Genomic DNA, 22,154 nt, shown 5'->3' on the forward strand with positions numbered 1-22,154 from the left:
ATGTAGCACAACTATTCACCCTTTTTTTTAAACGGGTATATATATTTTTTTACGTTGCAGGCATATTTTGACATTGCATGTATGTGCATTTTAAATGTTCTATCAAACTAAACAATTTAGTTTGATTTCAGAGACCAGGGTGGAACGGGTCACTTATCAGTTTTATATAACGTATAAACGACTCTTTTGGTGTCTGGACCGTTTCCACTGTGGTTAGAAGATACTTCTTAGCAAGTAATCTCTTGCCGAGCAGCGCAAGACACTGTCAGCCCCAAGTTAGGGTGGGGGGTCACTTACGCAATTGAGAGAACATCGTCTGGTCAAAGTTTAACAAGGGATCGCATTTCTGCACGTGAGCGTGCGCAGTGCAACTCCCCAGAACTACAGCCCCCAGACCTCCCAGGGCCTGCCTCCGCCTTGGCCCGCCCATTGCACAGATTGGCGTTCCTGCCGCCCAATCAGGAATCCCAGTGAAAGGACTGTCCTTAAAAAAAACAGAAAGTTGCTCTTCCTGACAAGAGAGTTACGAGTTGGTGCACTTCTGGCACTGCCTGTCCCCTCGCTTGTTTTGGAGGCCTGGGGTGTGTTATGGTGAACGTGTCCCTTGCAGCTGCAGCGTGCCCCTGTGTTCTTGTGCATTATTTGTACAGCGCGGGCGAAAAGCGCCGCGACTCCCGGGCGGACACGCACAAGTAGGAAGGCGCTAGAGGGGTAAGTAAACAAGGGAGCTGGGTGCCCAGAGTGCACGGGGCTGCGGTGCAGAGCTCTGCCTTGCGGGGTTCCAGCACCCTGACCCCCCACCCCCATAGACATGCGGGCTCCGGTGCCGCAGAGCAGTGCGGGGTGTGCAGCGGGTGCAGTGCAGAGACCCGGTGCCCTTGTCGCAGGGTGAGGCTGAAGATACCCCTCCTGCCCGCGAGGGCTGAGGGAGGCGGGTGGAGAAAGAACAAAGGGAGGGGCAAAAACAATTCACACAAAAATATTCAGTGACATTATAAAAAAAAAAAATTGCATGGGCGGCTGCTTGCCTGATAAATGTTGGCGAATTTACATGTAAATTGAGTGATCAGTTTGGGGAGAATCGCTATGTTTCTGTAATGGGCTGGCAAAAATAGTGTATTGCGTGTGTCTTCAAGGCAGTGTCGGAATGTGTTTTTTATATGGCAGTTATTATCACAGATGTTACCCTTCTATAGCGTTGTGTTCTTGTTATCTGGCAGTACTCTCTTTGTAAGCCTCGGAAGGATAAAAGACTGAGTGGGCCCTGCCGGGTTTCATACCGACAGGCTCCACATAGATCTCAACAGCAAGCCTGTATCGGTTGTCATGAAGCGCCTCCTGTCAAAGTCTTAGTCCTTGATACTGCTAGTAACGATGCGTTTTTTTTTTTTTGCCAATATAGCCTTTAATATTGGCGAGCGAGTGTCTATATGTAGTATTGCTAATACGCAAAACCTTCTCTGGGTGTTACCTTTCTAAGCACGCCCAATTTTGGCAAAGAGTGGTGGTGAAGGGAGATACTTTAATCGCCCAGTATCACATACGTGTCTTCACATCACACACAATGTATTCATGTTTCCAATTTTTATATAGCGCTAAAATGGCCCCTGGGGCTTCGAGTGCTTTAGGATTTGAGGGACCGGGTCGCACGAGTTCAGTCGAGCACAAAACACAGACACACGTGATCGTTGCCAAACATGCGCCAATTATACATATCAACTGGATGACTGTACAGAAAAGAAAACATGCTCAAGTAAGGGGAGGCCGCAGACACCAGAAGAAATCGATAAGGTGAATTAGATGTGAGATAGGAGGTTAAATGCACATAAGATAACAGTGGGGCGGGAGCCACAACAACGAGCAAGCGAGGGGGAGACATGAGCGTAGGATGGTGAACAGCCGGGGCAGAGAGCGATGCTGGGGTGCTAACTAAAGATGAAAAGGCCGCAGGCTAGGGGTAGAGAGAAACAACACTCAAGGAAAGGGAAGATGTGGGAGTGGCTGATGTCAAGAGTCTGAGTACGAAGTACGTGATAGATGGACCCACTCTGGGAATGTATTTTGCGCCATAAAAGTTGAAGGTCCTTGTTGAACGGAACAAAAGATGTGGTGGTGCTTGGAGCAGGAGGGGCCGATTTCAGGATTCTGATTAGGCTGTCAGAAAGTCACAGTGCCTCTCATGGTTGAAAGCTGGAAAAGAAAAGACAAAATAGATTCAGCTCTGAATAGCGACCTGGGGCCTCCAGAAAGGATCATCTTCTTGGCCAGGGAGTGAGGAGTCCCTGTGTGTAGGACCTTTTGAGTCCTAATCCTAGAACAGTGTCCATGTCTCGTTGGTCATCATTGTCCCAGTGGTTCCCACTGGTGGTCCGGGGACTTGCGCTACTGCTTAGAAAATTCAATAATATTAACAGAATAATAAAGGGGATATCAATTTTTTTAAAGCAAAATGTAAATCTGAACATTTTAAAATGTCCTATAAATGTGAGGGAATTTAAAAATCGGAGGATAAAAATGGTTAGTGTCCTCAGTTTGGTTAGTCGAAGCAGTGCAAGGGCATCAGACAGAATGTAGCATGGCGGACTATTTGCCTCAATTCAATTTAGAAAAGGTCTAACCTTCCCATTACATTTTTATTTTATCTTTTAAATTTGTGAACTGAATACATGGTCAAAAAAGTTTGTGTATTTGATAAATGCTTGTTTCTGTATTATTTGTGTATTGTTTTGTGGTTCAAGTCATCGAAAATGCTTAGGCTGGGTCCCCTGCTTCAAGCAGTGACTCAATGGGATTCAATAGTGATTCATTGGGGGTCCCTGGTTTCCAATAGTGATTAATTGGGGGTCCACAGGAGTCAAAAGGTTAAGAACCGCTGTCTTAGTGTGCATAAACCACCCAGTAGGAGTTTGGAAACTGGACGCCAGTCTCCTTCCCTGCCCTTGAAACACTAACACTGACTGCCCTTCGTGGCTTGGCACAGCTACTGTGCTGATGTTTGCACAATACGATTCTTTCAAGAAGCCTGCGCTTTTCTCAGGGAAGGGATAAATTCAGGCGCTGCTAAGCAGTGTGTGTTTCTGGTCGTCCACTTCACACCGCGCCTAGACTTTTTTATTATTTGAGGAAATGTTGCCTTTTCTTAAAGATAATAAACAAAAAGTGACAAAATGTCTTGTTTAATTGAACTATTACTTTCCCTTAGATGAAGCAGCTCAGCTGTGTTGAAGAGAAGAAACGAGTTATACATATTTCTTAAAAATGTAATTTTAATATATGTTCTGATAAATTCATATTTTGATTGATGTTGCCCTTTTGGTCGGGCAAAGACCCTTTTCTCCAGTGTGCCACCATCTGGTCACTCATTTATTAAGTCCTTGTAGAATGTTCTCCACAGGCCTAGTGGTGATGAATTGTTATCACCTCTTCACATTACACCATTGGATTGGTGTTTAACAACCCCTCACTTCCATCCACCCTCTACAGCGTTTCAAGGCGCCATACCGGAGTCTGAGCACTTTATAAAAGCACCAAATAGTGCTTTTTATTACATCTAACCATGTCCACTTCTTTCCCGTAGGATAACAAATGGCTGTAGCTAAGCGTAATAGTGCGCAGCCGAGGACAATATTGGTTGTTAAAGGCCCTAGATCCAAGTCCATTATGAAGAAGACAGTCACAACTGTTAAAGCCCAAAGCAGAATGATTATAACGATGTTAAAGCATTCCACCCACAAGGGGTAGAATGATCTAAATTAAACAGGTAGAAACAGAAAGACAAACATTGAAGTGTTAGAGCAGAACGCTTTTACCAGCCATTATTGACCCTGAGCCACTCCATTGATTTCAGGGGCACTCTCAGCATTCCACTGTTCTAATACAGTTCATTTGTGAATTGCACCCTTATCCCCACCCATAATTTCTCTGCTTCCATCAAGCAGTTACCTAACACTCAGAAGTCTGCCACAATAAGTTTCTCTGAGTCAAGATGCCCACTGAATACCCTCTTAGGTAATTGTTGGGTCTCATGGACAGACATTTGAAGTCAGACCCAACAATCTGGAGTACTTTTTGTGCCCCTTGATATCAGTGTGCTTCAGGAAACCAGGGATTTGCACCAATAAGATGACTACATTTGCTTTAGTATTGCTGCAGCTGAGGAAATTGCATTGGCTTCCAGTAGAAAAAAGGATCTGGTTTAAGGTTCTGTACCTTGCACGTGAAGTATATTATGCTGCTGGGCCTTCTTACCTCAGATGTAAAATGCAGAGATATGTACCTGGAAGATGCCTTCGCTCAACTATTGCATGCCTAGCAGTGATACCACCTAGGCTTTCTAGACAAGGAGGCAGAGCATTTTCATATTGTGAACCTACTCTCTGGAATCAACGTGCACAGTAGCTCAAACTTCATACCAACCATTTATCTTTTAGGAGGCTTCTGAATACATGGCACTTCTCTAAATGACCACTTTCCCTGGCTCGGACTACCACAATCGCCTCCTTAGGCTCTGTTAGCGCCGGGACACCCTTGGGTAGCTCCAGTCAATCCATCAACCATAGAAACTGCAAAACAATTGGATACATAACATCCATCAGCAGCTGAGGTCCTCATTACGAGTCAGGCAGTCCTAGGACCTCCAGACACGTGGTGGCGGACGGACCGCCGCCAGTGTGGCGGTCCAACAGCCACATTATGACTGTGGCGAAAGCACCATGGTCACAACGCCTGCACCGCCACTTTTTCGACGGCCTGGCAGTGCCGGTGGTCTTAATCCGTCAGGGCAACACGGGATTACAACTTCGTATCCGCCAGCTTTTGCGTGGCTGTTCTACTGCCATGCAAAGGCTGGCGGAGATGGGGTGCCGCGGGCCTCACGGGGGGCCCCTGCACTGCTTATGCACTTGGCCTGGGAAGTGCAGGGGACCCCATGGGCAGCCCCGTCACGCTTTTCACTGGTATAAAGACGTGGTCCTCTCTAGACTCGGATGTGCCACCTGCTGTCCGTCTCTCCGTAGTGTGTTTTAGGGGCAGTAATAACCTTGGGTGGAGGTGCAGTTTGGGTGTTACTCCCTGGTCTGCAGAGCTTTGCGCTCTGCTGGAACACCAAAAAAACATGGAGGACCTTGAGTGGGCTCGCAGATGTTACGTCCACTGAAGGAAAACGCAGGGTCACTTAGGGAAAAAAGGCGTGATTGCACAGCGGTCTACGCTTAGGGGCACTCGCATCCCTATACGATATAATCAACTCCACACAAGGAGTTTTTGCTTGAATGTGTTTCGATACCTGCCCACTTGAAACAAATGCAGTATGGTTGGCTATCTTATATTTCAGCAAGACCTTTGACACTGTAGACTAGTCAAGATCACAGGGAAGAAAATTAGCCACACACCTGCAGACTTGTCAGTAAACTTTATAATGGTCTTGCATAGGAGAGCAACGACACCAACTAGATTTGGCGTTCAGTACCAGGGGACCAAAGACATCACCCTTAGGGATGTCAAACAATGCTTGATCGCTCTAGTGACTGAAGCAGTAAGTGATGAAGATATCTTTGAGAGGAGGCGATCCCTCAACCCAAGAAAAACTTGAGTGACATGCGAGGAGCGAATGAGCTACTGTAATATTTTTTACAAGCATAAGAAACCCAGTAGAAACCTGGGTGCTACTCGGAAGTGGTAATGCGGCACCCCTGTTGATGTTCTGCCGATGCTGACTAAGGAGAGAGGAAGGAAAGTCAAAGAGAATAAAGTTTTCTAACAAAGCTGAATAGACAAGTGACAGCCTCTGTGCCATATCACATTAAATTTAAATTCCCATCCACAAGACAGGATCCGCCAATCAAATAGAGGCGAAGCAAAAAGGTGTACATGATTGGCTGGCTCGGCTCTTCTGTACCGTTCTAGAGAGGGTGGTGGAAACGAACTCCGGAAGCAGTAAGTGTGTTTGCTGGAAGGATTGGGAAGCACATCTACCGGTCTTCGATCAGCACCAAGGGTCTGAGGGTGACTTGTTGCTGGTCTGACGCAAGCAGGTTCGCAATGTCTTAACTGGCGAGTTAAATTAAACGTATAGTGACCAGTGATGGTCAGATGAGTAAGATAAAGAGAGATTACCACTGCTGATCCCTCTCACCCCTACTTCCCGGAAGCATCAGATTGATTCTTAATAAGGATGAGGGAAGCGCGTGCAGGAACAAGTAGAAGAATCGGCAGAAAGGAGAGAGAAAAATGAAAAAAGTTAGCCAAAATGGTTTGTTTTGTTGGGGGGGAAAACAGACCATAGATAAAAAAAATATTCACAGCAGCAAATTTAAAAAAATAAAATAATATAAGAAAATCTTAAGTTATTGTGCACATAATAAAACGGGAAACATCACACCCGATAGTTTATCCACTTGCTTTTCACTTTCCATATTTCATCTCCTAAACTGGCTGTAAGCCTGAATAAGCCTAGTACCAGAGGATCTAATTAAAAAAGAGTCAATAATAAAATCAAAATATTGAAGTGATGAGCATTTTTGAAAAAGCACCAAGGACCTGGGACTCCAGCCCAACACGGACCAGACCAACCCGTTCACTCCTACATTTCAAGATGCTGACAAGTCCTTGCCCTGAATCAAGCAAGTTGATTGCTTATCCCACAAGGATCCCAGCGCGGAGGACTCTCTTGTTCGTAACCCTTCTTGCCGCCAATGTGTACCCCTCTCCATTGCTTTATATCTAACACTATCTAGAGTTCCTTCTATATGTGCAAACCCACGGAAAGAGAAAATGTAAATGTTACATAATAAACAAAGCAGAAAATAACACTAGTGCCACAGCATGAGGATGGGTTTAGGCCGCAGACGTGAGTAAGTGCCCTAAACTGAGTGCTACCTAGAAAGAGTGACGCACTGCAAGATTCTGCAAAGGTCTCCAAACTTCTCACGGGAGGTGAAGGGAGGTCCGTGGAGACAACAAAAGAGTGAGTTGTGAGAAGTTGGAGGGGAACTGAAAAGAGTTGACCACCGACTGGAGAGGAGAAATTGCCCACCTTGGCAAGAAGCGAGGAGTAGTATTTCAGAGGGGAGAATACGCCAGTGAGAGTAAGGGACTTAGGGCCATATGTACGAACACATTTTCCCGCAGGCACAGAATGGGAAAAATCCTTTGCTACATCTGGCCCTTAGTAGCTAGGAAGGAGAGAAAGGTGAAAACTGCAGGTAGTTGCAGTGGTGGAAATGTGTGCAGACAAGGGAAGGGATTGGTCAAAGCACCAGGCTCAGCTTGTGGGCATGAAATAGAAAAGGAGGCAAGTAAAGTACCAGGGAGGGTGTGATGCGAGGATTCAAATTCAAGCAGAAGGATGGGACGTATCTTCATTTGTTCTTCATATTAGAAGACGAAAGAGAACAGAGTTGAATTGCCACGCGCTTGAACAGTTGTAAAGTTTAAGAATTCCAGCCAGGGCCGGCTTTAGGGCGGTGCGACTGGTGCGGCCGCACTGGGCGCTGACGTGGAGGAGGGGTGGCATTGATGGGGGAGGGGAGCTCTGTTTACCAATAATGTACGATTTAAAAGCACCTGCTGCAGAGTTCCTTGTGGATCCAGCTTTCAGGAACCAAAAAGAATGTCATGACAACTCCATTGACTAATGTTCCTGCGGGAAGCAAGATCTTTTGTCTAGTGGCAGTTTTGACTCGCCAGAAAGCAGCGCAGAGGGTTAATATGCCTGCTGCAAAGAACAGATCTGTATTTTATGTGGACAGCTGAGTGGATTAGTAAAGCCAACCTCAAACCAGCACTTTAAAACAAATGATGTATGTGAGAGAGGGGCAGCGGAGAGATGAGAGGCACTTTTGCTAGGTTGTAGTAAGGGAATCCAAAAAGAAGGTTATGGGGGGGAGGGTGCCAAAAAGGATTGTTGCACTGGGCACCACCAGTGCTAAAGCCAGCCCTGATTCCAGCCAATCATTACACAGAACATACCACCCTGTCAGTGTCCCAGTCGTGTGCAAAGACGAATGTCCCATCGTCTTTTGCTCTGACACACTCTAGAAAGACACATCACATGCATACACTGATAACTTCAAGGCTGTTTATTTTAGCAATCGCCCAGGATGGCCTCTGGAACACACCCAGAACTGACGTTGAACACCTATAATTCCAGCGCAGTCAGTTTGCTTACCGCCCCATCAAGTGTCCCAGTGATTACACTCAGTCCCTTGCTTAGGGCGTGGCTGAAATTCACACCACTGCATTGCAACATTCAGTCTTCCTTGTGGTGGAGACGCGTCTCAGGTCATGGTTGCTGTGTGTGAGGCACAGGTCTGCCAATGCTTGCCCCATTAAAAAAAACTTGCGGTGTTGGCATTGCACTGTTAAGTCAACACCACACTGCTACAGTGCTCATAACCAAATAACCATGCTGCTTGGTTTTTAGTTACTCTACTACTTAGGAAAACAAGCATTGCCAAAGCTAATAGGTTGCACCTTTATTATACAAGTGTCAAACTATTTAGGTTTCCCAAAGCCTTTTTGTGAAGCTTTGTTTACAAAGGTAAAAGGAAAAAAAAAATCAAAATACTGGACGAAAAGTAAACACTTATTCTAAAGTAGTTATAAATTTACGTTGAATTCACTGTTTTCAATCTTTGCACATGGCCTGATTTATTTTTTATATGCTTTAAAATCGGGGAAATTGGACTTCACTTCATCTTCAGATGTAACCCCTTGAATAGAGTTATGGGCGTCCAGGAGAAGAGACATCCTCTTTTCAGTCATGTGTAGTACCCCTTCTGACTCATACTGGGTGAGTGCAACAGCAAGTTCCTCCTCTTCCAGCACCATGAAGGTTTTTGTGTGGCAAGGCATCCATGCAAAATATAGAATGCAGAAGATAAAACCAAAACAAGTCTTAAAGTTTGTTATTTCACCCCAGTTTGTCTGTAAAAACACAGTATATTTGTGAAGGGTGGGACTGGGACCATGGAGGAGGTATTTGGAGGGGAACAGCACACAAGGGAGAGAGTCAGAAAACCCACACACTCTCATAGAGTGCTGAATAAAATAAGTAGTTTCCTAAATTTGGGAAGGATGCATGCCGGCCATTCAAAAGGATGCTAAAGTGGCTATGCTCCAGGGGATAACAAACTCAAGAAGAGGAAGGAAAGCCATCAAATAAGAAGAAAGAAAATGAGAGTGACAAGAACACTAACCAATAGTCAGCAGTGAACAGGCTGTAAGTGTTTGGTATGGTCCATAGTAGGTTGTTTAATTGCTTACATCTATAAGCTAACAGTAACTTAACAAGCATTTGCAATGCAACGGGTCTCGCATTTGCTCAAGTTAGAGCTATTAGTGTTGTAAACTCAAACCGAAATTTTCTTGCCCCACAAATTAAAAGGAAAAAAAAGAGCGCAATTGTGCTGTAATTGAAAATTAAATAATTGAGCGTGATCGCGCTATGTAAAACCCAGCAAGATCTCGCTGTGTGGAAAAAAATAAAAAGTTAAAGTAGTCCGGAAACCATGCTGAAAACATGGAGCCTCGTATGTTTTCAGTAGTTGGCCGGTGCGCTCGAGGAGGGCTAAACACTGGAAAAGGCATGACATATGCATGCCTTTCACTAATGAAATCAAGCGGATTTTAAAAGGCAAGCCCACGAACCAATGAAAGTGACAAGCGTGACATGGGCGTGGTTAAAAGCCCAAAGAGAGAGTACAACAGGGACAAAGCGCTTGTGCGCTCGACCCTAAAAAGTGATGGGTTGATTTCTTTAATTAATCTGAGCCCCTGGTAATTACACTTGGCCGCAATCTAGTCTATTTTTGTTTTTGACCATCGTACCACCTCGGACAGGTATGAAGCATATGCAGATTGCAGCTTAAGTCCTATGGCACATTAAGTATGGGACCCACGTCTCACTCACATCATACCCACCGCAAACAATAAAGTGATGGGCGGCTTGTGTTAAGTAATCCGCTCTTTTATCTGCTGGCTTGGGTTCAGGTTGTCAGAAACTGCTCTTCCGTAATCCCTTATTTTAGCTGACGGCGTTGATAAATTGTCTTCTTGAAGGAGGTTTTTCCACACATCTACTTAAGCTGTTTCTGCTTTTCAGATCATGTTCATTGCTGTTCCTTTGCAGTAATCTTGTTTCCGTTTTTCGCTTCTTTGCTTACAGTTCTTCTCATAATGTAGTCTCAGGTCAGAGCTAATGAAAATGCCTGCCACCTGTTTGTTTTGAGATTCTGCAAGGACATGGATCTGATAGTTTAGGGGGAAATCCTCTGTATTCCGTGACACTTTTGCTTCCATGATTATTCAGCAAGGGCTCTAACGTACTTTTGAATTGATTTCTTCTTGTATTCGCTTTTTTACTTTTCTTTTTCAAGGGGGGAAATATTACATATTTTGCTGATGTTTCTCATCGTTTTTTGTTGACTTTGGTATAAAACTACCGATCATTTGGGTAAAATGGTGGCAAGGGGGCATTCCTAGCAGAGGCCAGGATTGGGGGTGCCTAGAGGCCAGGCTAATGACGTGGGCGATCAGGTACGAACCATCTGTGTGTGCGATTTCATGGTTAGCTAGACAGGGCATGGCTTGTGGCCAGAGAGTTCTAATTTGGTTCACAGGGGTGGGGGTTGGCTTGAGAGCCCGCAGGGTGGCTGTGACTGTTTGTGGTATGGGCCAAAAATGCAGTTGATTTTTTAATATAATAATATTGCCGCCTCCAAAATGTTAACTCTGCGTCCCTGAAGACAGCAAAATCATAGGTGTCCACCAAAAACATAATTTCCAATATTTATTTATCAAAACATTTAAATGTGTCTCTTTGCTTCCTAACTATCGTCCTCCATTTTGGTTTCGCCGAGAACGCTGCGCGTGATGCAGGCTTGGTGCCAGATGTTTTGTGCCAGTGGTGTCCCCTCAGTACCCCAGCAAAGTGCCACATTTCCACCTCCAACGTGTTATGCTGAGTCTGAGCTCCTGCCTGCCCATTGCTGGTGGCGCAGCTGCGTTTCCTGGCATTGTGACCACCCTGGCACTGCCCGAAGGTCGAGACAATTTTGTGGTTGTCCAGGTGCATGGGAGACGCAGCCAGTAAGTTCGGCTGTTTTGGGACAAGTTTGCACTTATTCCACATGCTGGGCTCTCTACCATAATGGCACAGCAGAATTAAAGATAATTAATTGCTGTTTTTCTTGCAAAATCGGTGGCGGTCCAAGCAATCCCACATTTATTCTTTGTGACCCTCAGCTGTCACTGCAAGTGCCTGAGTCACACGTCCCCCCTCCCCCGCTGCCCCCACACCCGTGCAGGTGCCTGACGATAAAACTGGCATTATTTGCAAGCGGCAGTTTTGTTTCCTCTTCAGGAAAACGTCCAAGCTTCGAGGCGGCAGTAGCTCACTGAGCCAGAACAGATAAATCTCAGCGCTGCACAATCCGTCGGGGCTCTGGACGGCCCTTAAACCCCGGGCCGCGTCCACAAGTGCTGTGCGGTTTCTTGGCGCCAATGTTGTTTATTTCCACAGTGCCTCGTTGGCATTTTATTCAGGTCTTCGACCGTCCTGAAACTGCAAAGTCATGAACTTTGGATCCAGGAGACTTGGATTGCAACCCAGCTCCCATATTCCACCGCATTGCGTGATCGTCTGCATATCATCGTTGGCCGACACAAAAAGTCAGAAATGTGCTTCTGGAGTAGTTATTTCTACTTTATAAAACTTTAGGTGACAGCCTCAAATGATCCTGTGGGTGGGAGTGTAAATCTTCACCTGTACTTGACTTGCAGGGCTGCAGAAAAGCGAAACTTTGAGGAAAATACATTGCCTATAGGGGGAAGCTTACCTAACTGCAAATGCCTGTACTTCCGCTTTCTACAGGAGTACATTTCTAAGTGTTTCCATGATTGAACGCTACTTGGAACAGACATGAGAATAGCCCCGAATTTACAAGCGTGTAGATGTTCACCTGATTTTTTGGTATGAAGTCCCAGAAAGGCCTACAACCTTGCCGCTAACCCTAATGGTGGAACATCTGCATTCACAAATATTTTGGAAAGGGTAAAATTCTACCAGTCGTTTTTCTGAGAAACAGGAGTGCTTTCAGAATTTGTGCGTGTGTGTGTGTGTCTGAATATGAATATATATATATTATATTTTTTATATATATGTGTACATACACACACACACACGTATATATTCTTGTTTTTGTATGCTGTGCCATTTTGCAGAGCCCCCCCCCCCCCCACCTCTATCAAGTGCTGTCTCTTTCACAAGCATTCTCTTTGGCTGTGCTTCAACATTGGGGAACAGGGGTGCATTATGACCACTGATGACTGGTTGTGTGTAAAAGGTCGCTTTAGTGAGACCTGTGCCTATAACAATAACCTATCTTAGGCCTTTGCCTTACAAACTACCACTTCACTAAACATGGAGTAAAACCTATCTCCCCCAACTACCCTCCCAGCAATTCTGTAATACTGTCATCCTCTCTGTTGCTCTGTACTCGATCTAGCTTTAAAAGTCTCTTTCAGTTTAGTAAACCTGTTAACCTGTAACTCGCATAACTTCGAAACAAACCTTTAAACTTCCTGGCACGTCCGGCCGTGGTCCTGTCTACCCCCCCCTTTCCAGCCTGGACTGCCACTATCCACTACCATAAATTTATGAAAACCAAGATAACTTGCCTTCCAGGCCTCTAACTGACTTTTTCTGCCCAACCCCCCTCGAAAGCCTGCAGTTTAGGACACTTTCAAGGTTGACCTCAGCACCTCCTTAACTTGCTGCAAATAGAGCTACATAGCTACACCCCATGAAAGAAAAGTGAGCCCCATCATCTCTAACGCATTCTTTGTCGTCATACCTGATGTCCGAGCGTTCCACTCTGGTGATCCCTCTCTCCTCACAAAAGGCCCACATTTCCTTATTTAACTTACACCGGGCCCCCCTATTGGTGCTGGGCGAATCGCCTCACGCTAACTTGTCCTTGGCAGAGATGCCGTCCAAGCTATGCGAGTACCATACCACTGTGATTGACTCTCCTGCAGATCTTTTTTCATCTGTTTAATCCGAGCCAACCCCTTTATTCTTACCATGTCATTCTTACCCAAATGTAACAATGGAATATCTGGGCATTTGCCCTGCCGTAGCAATTTACGCAGACATGGCAACATTTCATACCACCTCATTACCGCTTTGCCGTGCCACTGTGCATGATATAAAGCTCTGCCGAAACCCAATTGTGCCCCAGAGTTGCTTTGTTGCGCCCGTCTCTCCGCCTGCTTAATAAAGGAATGCCCCGCGATCCATATGCTCAAACCCACCACCTCCAGGCCACCTGCCTCGGCAGTCCTCCTGCCTAACATATTGCTGAAAACTGTCTGAAGCCCATCTGCCTAACTACATGATCCTATCCCTGCTTCAACCGCACTTCGCTGCTTAAGTAGCCATTCCTATCTGGAATTAATGTGTGCCGAATTTTGAAGCTTCCAAACCCATGATGCGCAGTGTCTTCCGTAAGACCGCTAAGAACTGAAAGGCGGACACTGCACTCCTGTCCCCATGTGAAAATACCTCTGGCCGACCCAAGGACCCCACAGCCTGAAGCTGTTGACCCAACCTAACTGTAAAAATGCCCCCTTAGGGTACGCTTGAAGCCATATCTCCTTTGATCAGTTTTAAACGTATGTAGGCATCCCGTGCTGGCTAATCTGTACCTCCAGCCATGTTATACCCTGCCCAAATATGCCTCCAAAAGGCTCGGATACCCTGAATGCCCCCCAAAAAATCCAAGACATGAGGGTGTGAAAAAGTATAGTGTCCTCCGGTCCGTTGTATACGTTAGGTAAAGCACTGATAAGTTTTCCCAACAGAGCCACAGATATAGGTTTCCTCTTCTGGCCTTCTGATCCCACTTCCCTGGCCCATCCTTCTAAGATTCTCCTGCTCAGTTCTCCTGCTGAGGGAGAATAGCCCCAAATAGTTTACCCATAAACGCTATACCAGCCAGTTTCCATGCAATAGTGACTCTCAACTGTGCTTGCTCCATGAGCATCATCATTTATTCCTGTACATCTTCCGTACTCGCCCACGTCTCCAGTCACCGACAAGCCCCATAATCCAAAAATTCTGACTATGCCTGTGTGTATGCCACTCGTGTGGGAACTGATAAAGAGTTTAAAACCAATTATAGCATCCGCTGTCTCCTATTCCCCACAATTCTTGTGGCATCTGTGTCTTGACGGGGTCTACATCCGTGGCCAGCCCATATCTCCTCCACTGTAAAGAAGACAAAACATCCACTATGTCATTGTCAACACCTGGCACATGTTGAGCTCTAAATGCAATATCATGCTTTAGACAACCTAGTACCAATACCCATAGCAATTTTAGCACTCGATGATCCCTGGAAGATTGACGATTGACAATGTGTACCACATACATGTTGTCCACACGAAACAGAACTTTTTTCATGTGCCAACTGGGTTCCTTATAACATCATCGCTACCACTAAAGCTAACAGTTCTAAGAAGGCATTACTACGCCCACCATGCTTCCAGTCCTGTGGCCACTTCTCTGTGCACCATTTGCCTTGCCAGTAGATCCCCAAGCCTTGTCCACTCACTGCATCTTTGAAAACTTGCGCATCCCAGTCCTACTGTTGCCACGTGGTCAGCGGTATCCAATTAAAGGATTCCAAGAAAAAAACTCACGTTCTCAGGTCCTCCTTCATACCTGCCGCCAACTGCACATGGTGATACGGCAAATGTTATCCAGATAGCACCAAGATGTTTACTGAACCACCTGACCACTTGGAATGCAAAGTTCAAGTGGCCAAGAAAGACCTATATTTCTTTAACCATAACTTTCTGTTTGCGTAGAATGTTATCAATTTACAATTGCATTGCAGTCTTCTTGTCCTGTGGCCGACGAGCAGTCATAGACTCTGAGTCAATCTCAGTACCTAAGAATGCCAACTCAGAAGTGGGCCCTACCATTTTCTCGGGTGCTAATGGCTCTCCCAAATCTGTCATGATTTCCTGGAATCTGTTCAGCAACCACCGGCAGGCATTCTGGTGACCTGGGCACTCCAACATGAGAAAATCGTCCAGGTAACGTGTAGTATGCTTTTGCCCTTTAATGTGTGTGTAAACAACCACTGCAGGAAGGTGCTGAAGCATTCACATAATGCACAAGATATGGATGGAGCATTCCATAGGAAGGGCTTTATCTACGTACCACTGACCTTCAAACTGGCCCAGGAGCTCGAAACTGGAAGGTTGTGCTGGCAGCAAACGAAAAGCCAACATAATGTAGCTTATGGTGAAACGCGCCCCCTGTCCAACCTGCTCAACCGGTGCCATTGCAACGTCAACCGACGAATAGGATCCAGCAAATAGGACACTGACACTGCACTTCTGGTATGTAATAATTCACCAAGCCCCCGTCCGTCCATGATAGGTGCTTTTTCCCTTCTCCTTCTTAGGTACCACTCAGATGGGTGACACAATCAAATTCTGTGAAAGCCACTCATCAAATTGGCCCACCATATGTCCTTCTTGGAGTTCTTTGAGGAGCTTGTCTTGCACTCTGTACGCATGCACAGACTTAAGATTGTTAGCCCGCTGCTGCGTTCTAGGACCTTGATAACCCAATTTGAAACTCAAGGTGAAATTGTCCAGTAACAGTCTGGAGTCCCTGTGGCTCTCATTCATTCCCAGCAGGAACTCCAGTTTGTCAATATCAATTGGAATAGGTGCCCTTCACCCCACTAATGTGAGCACCTCGCTGCCCCTGAGACCTCCCGACTTCGGATTCTGCTGTACTCTTGCACAGCTTTGTGCCCCTGACCATTGTCCCAGTGCTCCCCCGGATGATCCACCTCCTCCATAGCATTCGACCAAAGCATGCCGACCAGAACACTTGGCTCATTCATGGCGGAATTTACAATATTCCCTGGTCTAGGAGTCTTTATTAAAGCCCTGCACGCTCCTGTTGTCATGTTTGTATTCCAGGACACACAGCCTTGACTTTTACCCTGATGCTCCCACCCCTTCTCGGGTGGGATGCCCTTGAAAGCGGCAATAAACTATAGGCGAATTGCTGGCCATAAAAATCTTCTTACCAAATTGTGCAGAGCCCATTGTCTGTTTAAATAAAATCATAAATCAGAATCGACTACACCCCACTGGACATCCGGATCGACTGCCATGCACGCTCTAAATTCTTCATCATACTGAGCCAAGGCATACCCACTGTAATTAATGTATACTTTATGTATGACATCCATGTTCATAAATAAAGCAACCAACCTTTCCAGTTACTTCTTACAGTATGTGCTCGCATAAATCAGGAAGGCCGCTGTCCAATTTTCTATTGTGACTGGCATTTTAGGTCGCTTTGCCAGTTCACATTTCTCTTCCTTTGCCCGCAGATCCCTTTGCAATAGCTTTAACATTTCTACATATTTACCTTTCCATATTTTCTCCTTGGTTGATAACATTAAAATAGCCCCCAAGGGCTTAGATGTCCCCATTTAGGGGTAACTGCTTCACCTTGAATTCTTACTTTCCAAAGATTCCCGCTGCGCTTTGTCCCCTCCTGCCCCGGTCTCCAAAGACACTGTTGCGTCCTGATTGTCTGCATCACCCTCTTTCCCCTGTCCCTTAACCTTACCCATCTAGTTTTTGAAAGTTGTCTGCCATCCGCCCTTGTCATCCGTCCCTACTCCCATGTTTTGCATATAAATAACTTTGCAAAGGCGGGCCTCCACGCACTCCAGAGACTCTTTCGCCTCCACACCAACCGAAAACGTCTGCAAACGCTGCCCTACCTGGTATAGGGGCTTACCTGGTGCCAAGGTCGGTGCCCGCTCTTGAGCCCGCCGGCTGCCTCTGCTGTGTAACTTCCACTTTTTGGCTGCCTCCTTGCACCAAATATGCTGCCTGTAGCACAGATGGCACATAATGGTGAGTACACCACAGCCATGTGGCCCACCATTGCCTTTTCTGTTGACCTTCACCTAACCTCCCTCACTTCCCCTTCCTCCAGGCTATCTTCACTATAATCTAACATGGTAGATTCCAGATCGCCACAGTCGTGTGCTCTTGAGGAAACCGCGCATGCCTCTCTCTGTGCCAGTACCTCCGGGTGCACCAGGTTACTGCTGCCGCTTATGTTCAGAAAGGCCGCAAGGAGCCCCTCATGCCGCTCTCTCGATGCCTTGCACTGTGACGCCTGAGGGTAAATCCCACCCCCTTTTTCACTGCAAGGTTGAGATAAGGTCCCGTGCCACACTCCAGCTGGCCTCACGGGGCCTCGCCTCCGCTTCATCCCGGGGCCACCGAGCCGCACCAAGCTCCCCTGAGTCAGTAACTTCCTGCGACGTAACAACCTATAAGGAAGAAGAAAAGTCCGGCGTACTGGTCAAATCTACCACCTGCCCCTGGCCTTGCTTATCTCCACTGGCTAAAAAGTCACTGTCCTGCGCGTGCTGGGCCCGCCTCGTTGAACATCACTCCTTTCGTCCGCACACTGGATCCCAATTTCTTGACCCCCCCCCCCCCCCCCATTTGCCATAAACTTTCTTTGTGGGTTTTGATGTAAAGTGCAGGATGTCCTCTTTCTGCTCCTCTGTCTCAACTTCCCGGTCACTCCCAGAGCAGCTGACCCCCCCTTTATATGGTTCTCACCAGTCTGCTCCATGCACTTCCCCCAGCAGCCACTGCCGGGCTAGTTTCTCACTGTCTAAAACTGCCCCAGGCGCCCCCGGGCCCTCTCCAGCCATCCCGCTTCATATAATGAAATGCTGCGGCCTATTGACTCCTTGTTGCTTTCAATTGGTTGAACCACATACTTATTGGTGTTGGCGCCAATAAACAAAGCCTACTTTCTTCTGGCTTCTTAATAAGCCTGCCTCAATTTCTTCTCCTACCTACACCCACCAAGTCCCTGTGATGCATCGCAGTATCCCCCATCACACACTGTCTGATGCTGCCCCAGTGTCCAGGTTGGTACAGCTCACTCGGAGCTGACCGGAGCCCCGCCCCTCCCTCTCCCCTTCCTCGATGAGGTGCTCGGGTTCATTGACGCGCGCCTCTCGTTGCCATGCGTGTGCCCTCTTTTTCAGTCAGAGAAGGCCCACGCCCCATCAAGTTGGTGGTGCCTTCTCCAACTCTACTGGAGGTGCTAAATGATGTATTTTTGGGGGTATGAGGGCTGCCAGATGCAGCAGTAGCCCCCCAGCCACACGCATACCTTTTGCTGCCCCCCTGGGTATCCCTCTCATGACGTGAGCAGCCCTGCTCACTTACCGGCAGGACTGGCGAGCGGGTTGTGTGTGGCAGTGAACACGCCCAGATGGCCGCCATGACCCCGTCGGAGGCCCTGTGCACTGGGATGCCAGGCTCCTGGGCTCCCTTCACCACCGGGTCACGGTGGCCTGCCTCCTCTAACAACCGCATCGCCTGAGTCACTTTCTCATCTCCAACATAACAGTAAGACGATAACTCCTTCTCTGGACTACAAATTAAGTTATTTGCAATCCTGTGTTCACCTAGTCGAACTGCCTACCAAATGCTAAGCGCCTAACACTAGCTGAGAAAAAACGCTATTGACTAATGACCAGCCACCGTGTCACTAACAACAAAATAGTGGCTGGGTAACAACATGTTTGGACATATACCGGAGCCCACCTATGTATCCCAAAATAGTCAAAGCTAGCCCGCACAGTTCTCGGAATACACCATTCTCCAACCTCCCCAGGGAGGTGTGGGGGAGACCTCCTGTGGTCTGCTCCCCAAGAAGACCCCATTTTGTTTGCGATCAGTCTTTTAGTGTCTTTGCTGAACTTATACCATATTTTATAGTCCTTCTGCTCTTCTTTCTCAGAAGGATGCCCGCTATTGGTGTTAAAAGTGCACCTCTGCCGATACTTGCATGTGCACCAGGTGTGTTGGTCCCATCCAACCTGTACCAGCGTGCAGTGTGTGACTTCAGGTAACATGATGTTTAACCCATAACAAATCGTAAACGTCTCCAGGCCCAGTCGGTCACGCCTGAGTGAAATAGCAGAAACATTCAATAAGGGACCGGCAGATGTGCGCCATCAAGGAAATGGAAACAAGCGTCTTATGATGGGACACTGTGTTTGCAGCCTGCAATTAATTTTGCTGTGTAAATTGTGTAATTGCAGAAAGTGACAGACAGCCATATAAAACTTGATGAGGCAACCCCTTTGTGCTTCTTTCAGTTAATAGGCTCAGTAGCTCCGTGGGTTAATGTGCCTGCTTTTAAAATCTGTATGACATGAACATCGCAGCATTTGGGTTTGTTTGACTGAGTGCTTTGGAGTAGGCTGATGGCAGTGGCCTGTAAATATAGTAAAATGTGTTTATCAGCACTGCCTATCAAACGGGCACAAATCCACACCACTACCATTTTCCAGATTGTAATAACAAGTTTTTATGAATACATTTTCATGTGTCTTCTTAATCCAACAATGTGGCAAACCCAGAATTAATGCCAACACAGGTTTCTCAAAAATCAGAGCAGCTAAATTAAGTCACTCTTCTTGTCTATCAGTCTGTACATGCAGTATGTTTCCATACAATAGATGTGTACACTTCACGTTTACATTAAGATTACTCACTGTTACTCAATAGCATCATCATGTATTAGAATGCATAGGACACCTCAGCAGGTGCTACTTGAAACCTGGTGTTGTGGTGTGGGTTTCTGTCCATTTGATGAGTGATACTGATGCAAAAAGTGGTGTAACATAAGCAGTCAACCTTACCCTCCATCTTCTCCCCTTCTAGACTATGGCCACCATTGTCCTGAGCTCATCCCAGGCCTGTGTCAGACCACTCTCTCCCTTAAGAGAGGGCATCCAGTGGCCCTTTGCCGCAGCACCTGCACGCCACTCATTATCCACCACTGGCTCCATGATACTTACCACCACTGCCCTGGGAGTAGGGATGTGCGCCACTGCCTGCACAGACTTGTGTACTGTAGGGAGGTGTTTGGGGGGCCTCCCGAGCTCCTCAAGGGGCCCGTCATGCCATCCTTCTAAGTAGGCTTCCACCGGCTGCCTACACCGTTCCTGGGCCCTGCAGCTCCGTCTTGCCGATTATTCTCCAGAGAACATGGCACTGCGAAGTCCGCAGCATCCGCCTCCTCTCGGCCCAGACGCTGGCCATAGGGATTCCCAACACAGGACGGGAGGGTTAGGGGCGGTACCTCCAAGGCCCGCACCTCTCTTGTCCACCAGGGAACTCTAGTATGATGACCTAGATTTCCGTTGGGACCCTCTCACTGGTGCACCCATTTTGCTGGTCTCGCCAGCCCCTATGCCCTGGAGTACCCGCCAGGGACTTCACACCAGACCTACTGCATATTGTCCCCAAATTCTTGCCACATCCTGCACCAGAGCTGGATAGATCTGCTTGATCACCTCCTTCTGACTGAACCCTAGCTTCTCCAGAATTCCTTGAACAACACCTTCCCGCCCTGGGACTGGCGTTGCTGTTATTCTGACAAGCACGGGGGGGCACAGAAGCAGCCTTCATCCAACCTCCTTAGGTTTGTCCATGCTTCTTTCATACATGGGGGGGGGCGATCTACATGCAAAAATCTCCACAGAGATACCCGCAGAGGCAGCCGTGAACAGCTTGACCCACCCCTCCCACCCCAAGCTAACCACCCCCATGCGACCGGTGTCCGGGAGAGCCACCCCACCACTTTCAAAAACTCAAACGCTTACTGAATATCAAGTTCTGAGGAGGTGATTAAAGAAATCATTCAAAATGACTGCCTTATATTGGTGCAATTAAGGCAGAAAGGTGGCGTTGCACTCAAAATAAGAAAATAGTTACTTAAAGTGAAAAGTTAGGCCTTCATTAACGGTGTCACAAATTCAGGAGCTCTAGAAAACTCCCTTCAGCTTGGCAGCAGGCACAAAGGACAGTGTACTCATTGCCGTAAGCGCTCACAAAGCGTGGGAGGCCCTACCACCGCCACATCACATCTCTGTTCCCTCCCCTTCCTCCCAGTCCCCCCAAGTGCAGAGCAAAATTTAAGGAGTGCTTAGAAACTAAAGGACTCTAGGGACGTGTTTCTCTTTCACATGGAGATGCCCCACCTACTGCTAGACCTATGTGTTTGCTGTTTTTTGGTTTTTTTTGCACCATCTTGCTCGAATCACCTTTCACAGAAAACACTGCGTGTGTGTGTGTTGCATGAGCCCTGTCTAAAAGGATAGTAAATATGGGACGTGGGACCTGCAAAATACCTACAAAGCGCGTGTTGCTTGAGTCTAAATCTAATTTGAATCCAACTCTACTGTCCTTTATGTGGTTAGGTGAAGTTACCAGGATGACTATGAAAAGCCTACTTCCATGGAGGCAGCGTTGTTGCTGAAGCTGACATCCTTTGCTTCATTGGTTATAAGGCCATAAAGAGGGCCACGTGTGGAATTGGGGAATCCTATATGAGCATATTGAAGAGGGGTGCATCTACATGGATGCAAAAAAACAAAGAGATAATACAAAAATGTATCTTGCCGATGGTACCAAAATGCCCTGAGACAGCTCTACCCACCGATTTGCAGTCTATAAGGGGAAATGTTAATACTAATAACACCCCTGCCGCAGCAAAATTCAGGAAAGTCTGCATATGTTAATGTTTCTTATTTTTTGTCTCGCTGTACCACAAATAACAAACCAAGAGGGCTAACGCACAATTTCCCTGCTGTTCTCCATTTTTAAACACGTTTCTTTTCTGCCCGCAGCAGTTTGTTTTAGTCTCACTGATCAACTTACTTTCTGACCAGCGTGTTATGTTTTTTTGCTGTTGCTTCAACCAATGTAAGTTACAGCATAGTTATACCGTTGCCATGAGCTGGCAGGTGCAAATTCTTTTTTATGCAGATTGTAAGTCAGGCACGATTAAAACAAGTAGCTTTCTAATGCAGCGGATTTTCAGCTTATCCAGCAAAATCTTTAAATCCTCCTTTAATTTTTGTAATTCCTCGTATTTTCATCAGCCCTCATCTGTGGAGTGAGAATTAAGTCACTGTGACAATGTGTAATATGTCATTCATGCATGAAAGGAATAACTCTTAGAGAAATCCTTGCCTTAACGCTGCAGCAACACCAACAGGCGC

The 22,154-nt window shown here is 46.7% G+C and overlaps 1 protein-coding gene across 1 annotated transcript in view; it reads left to right on the forward strand.

Moving 5' to 3' along the window:
- Nucleotides 1–481: 481 nt before the first annotated feature.
- The window catches only part of MYORG (myogenesis regulating glycosidase), a 68,235-nt gene continuing 46,562 nt past the window's right edge, over nt 482–22,154 (forward strand). Inside the window, exon 1 of the mRNA XM_069215979.1 lies at nt 482–711. The gene's annotated coding sequence lies outside the window, so the exon portion shown is untranslated. The remainder of the gene's footprint in view (nt 712–22,154) is intronic.

This window comes from Pleurodeles waltl, chromosome 1_1 (assembly GCF_031143425.1).
Source record: "Pleurodeles waltl isolate 20211129_DDA chromosome 1_1, aPleWal1.hap1.20221129, whole genome shotgun sequence".
Taxonomy (NCBI): Eukaryota; Metazoa; Chordata; class Amphibia; order Caudata; family Salamandridae; genus Pleurodeles; species Pleurodeles waltl.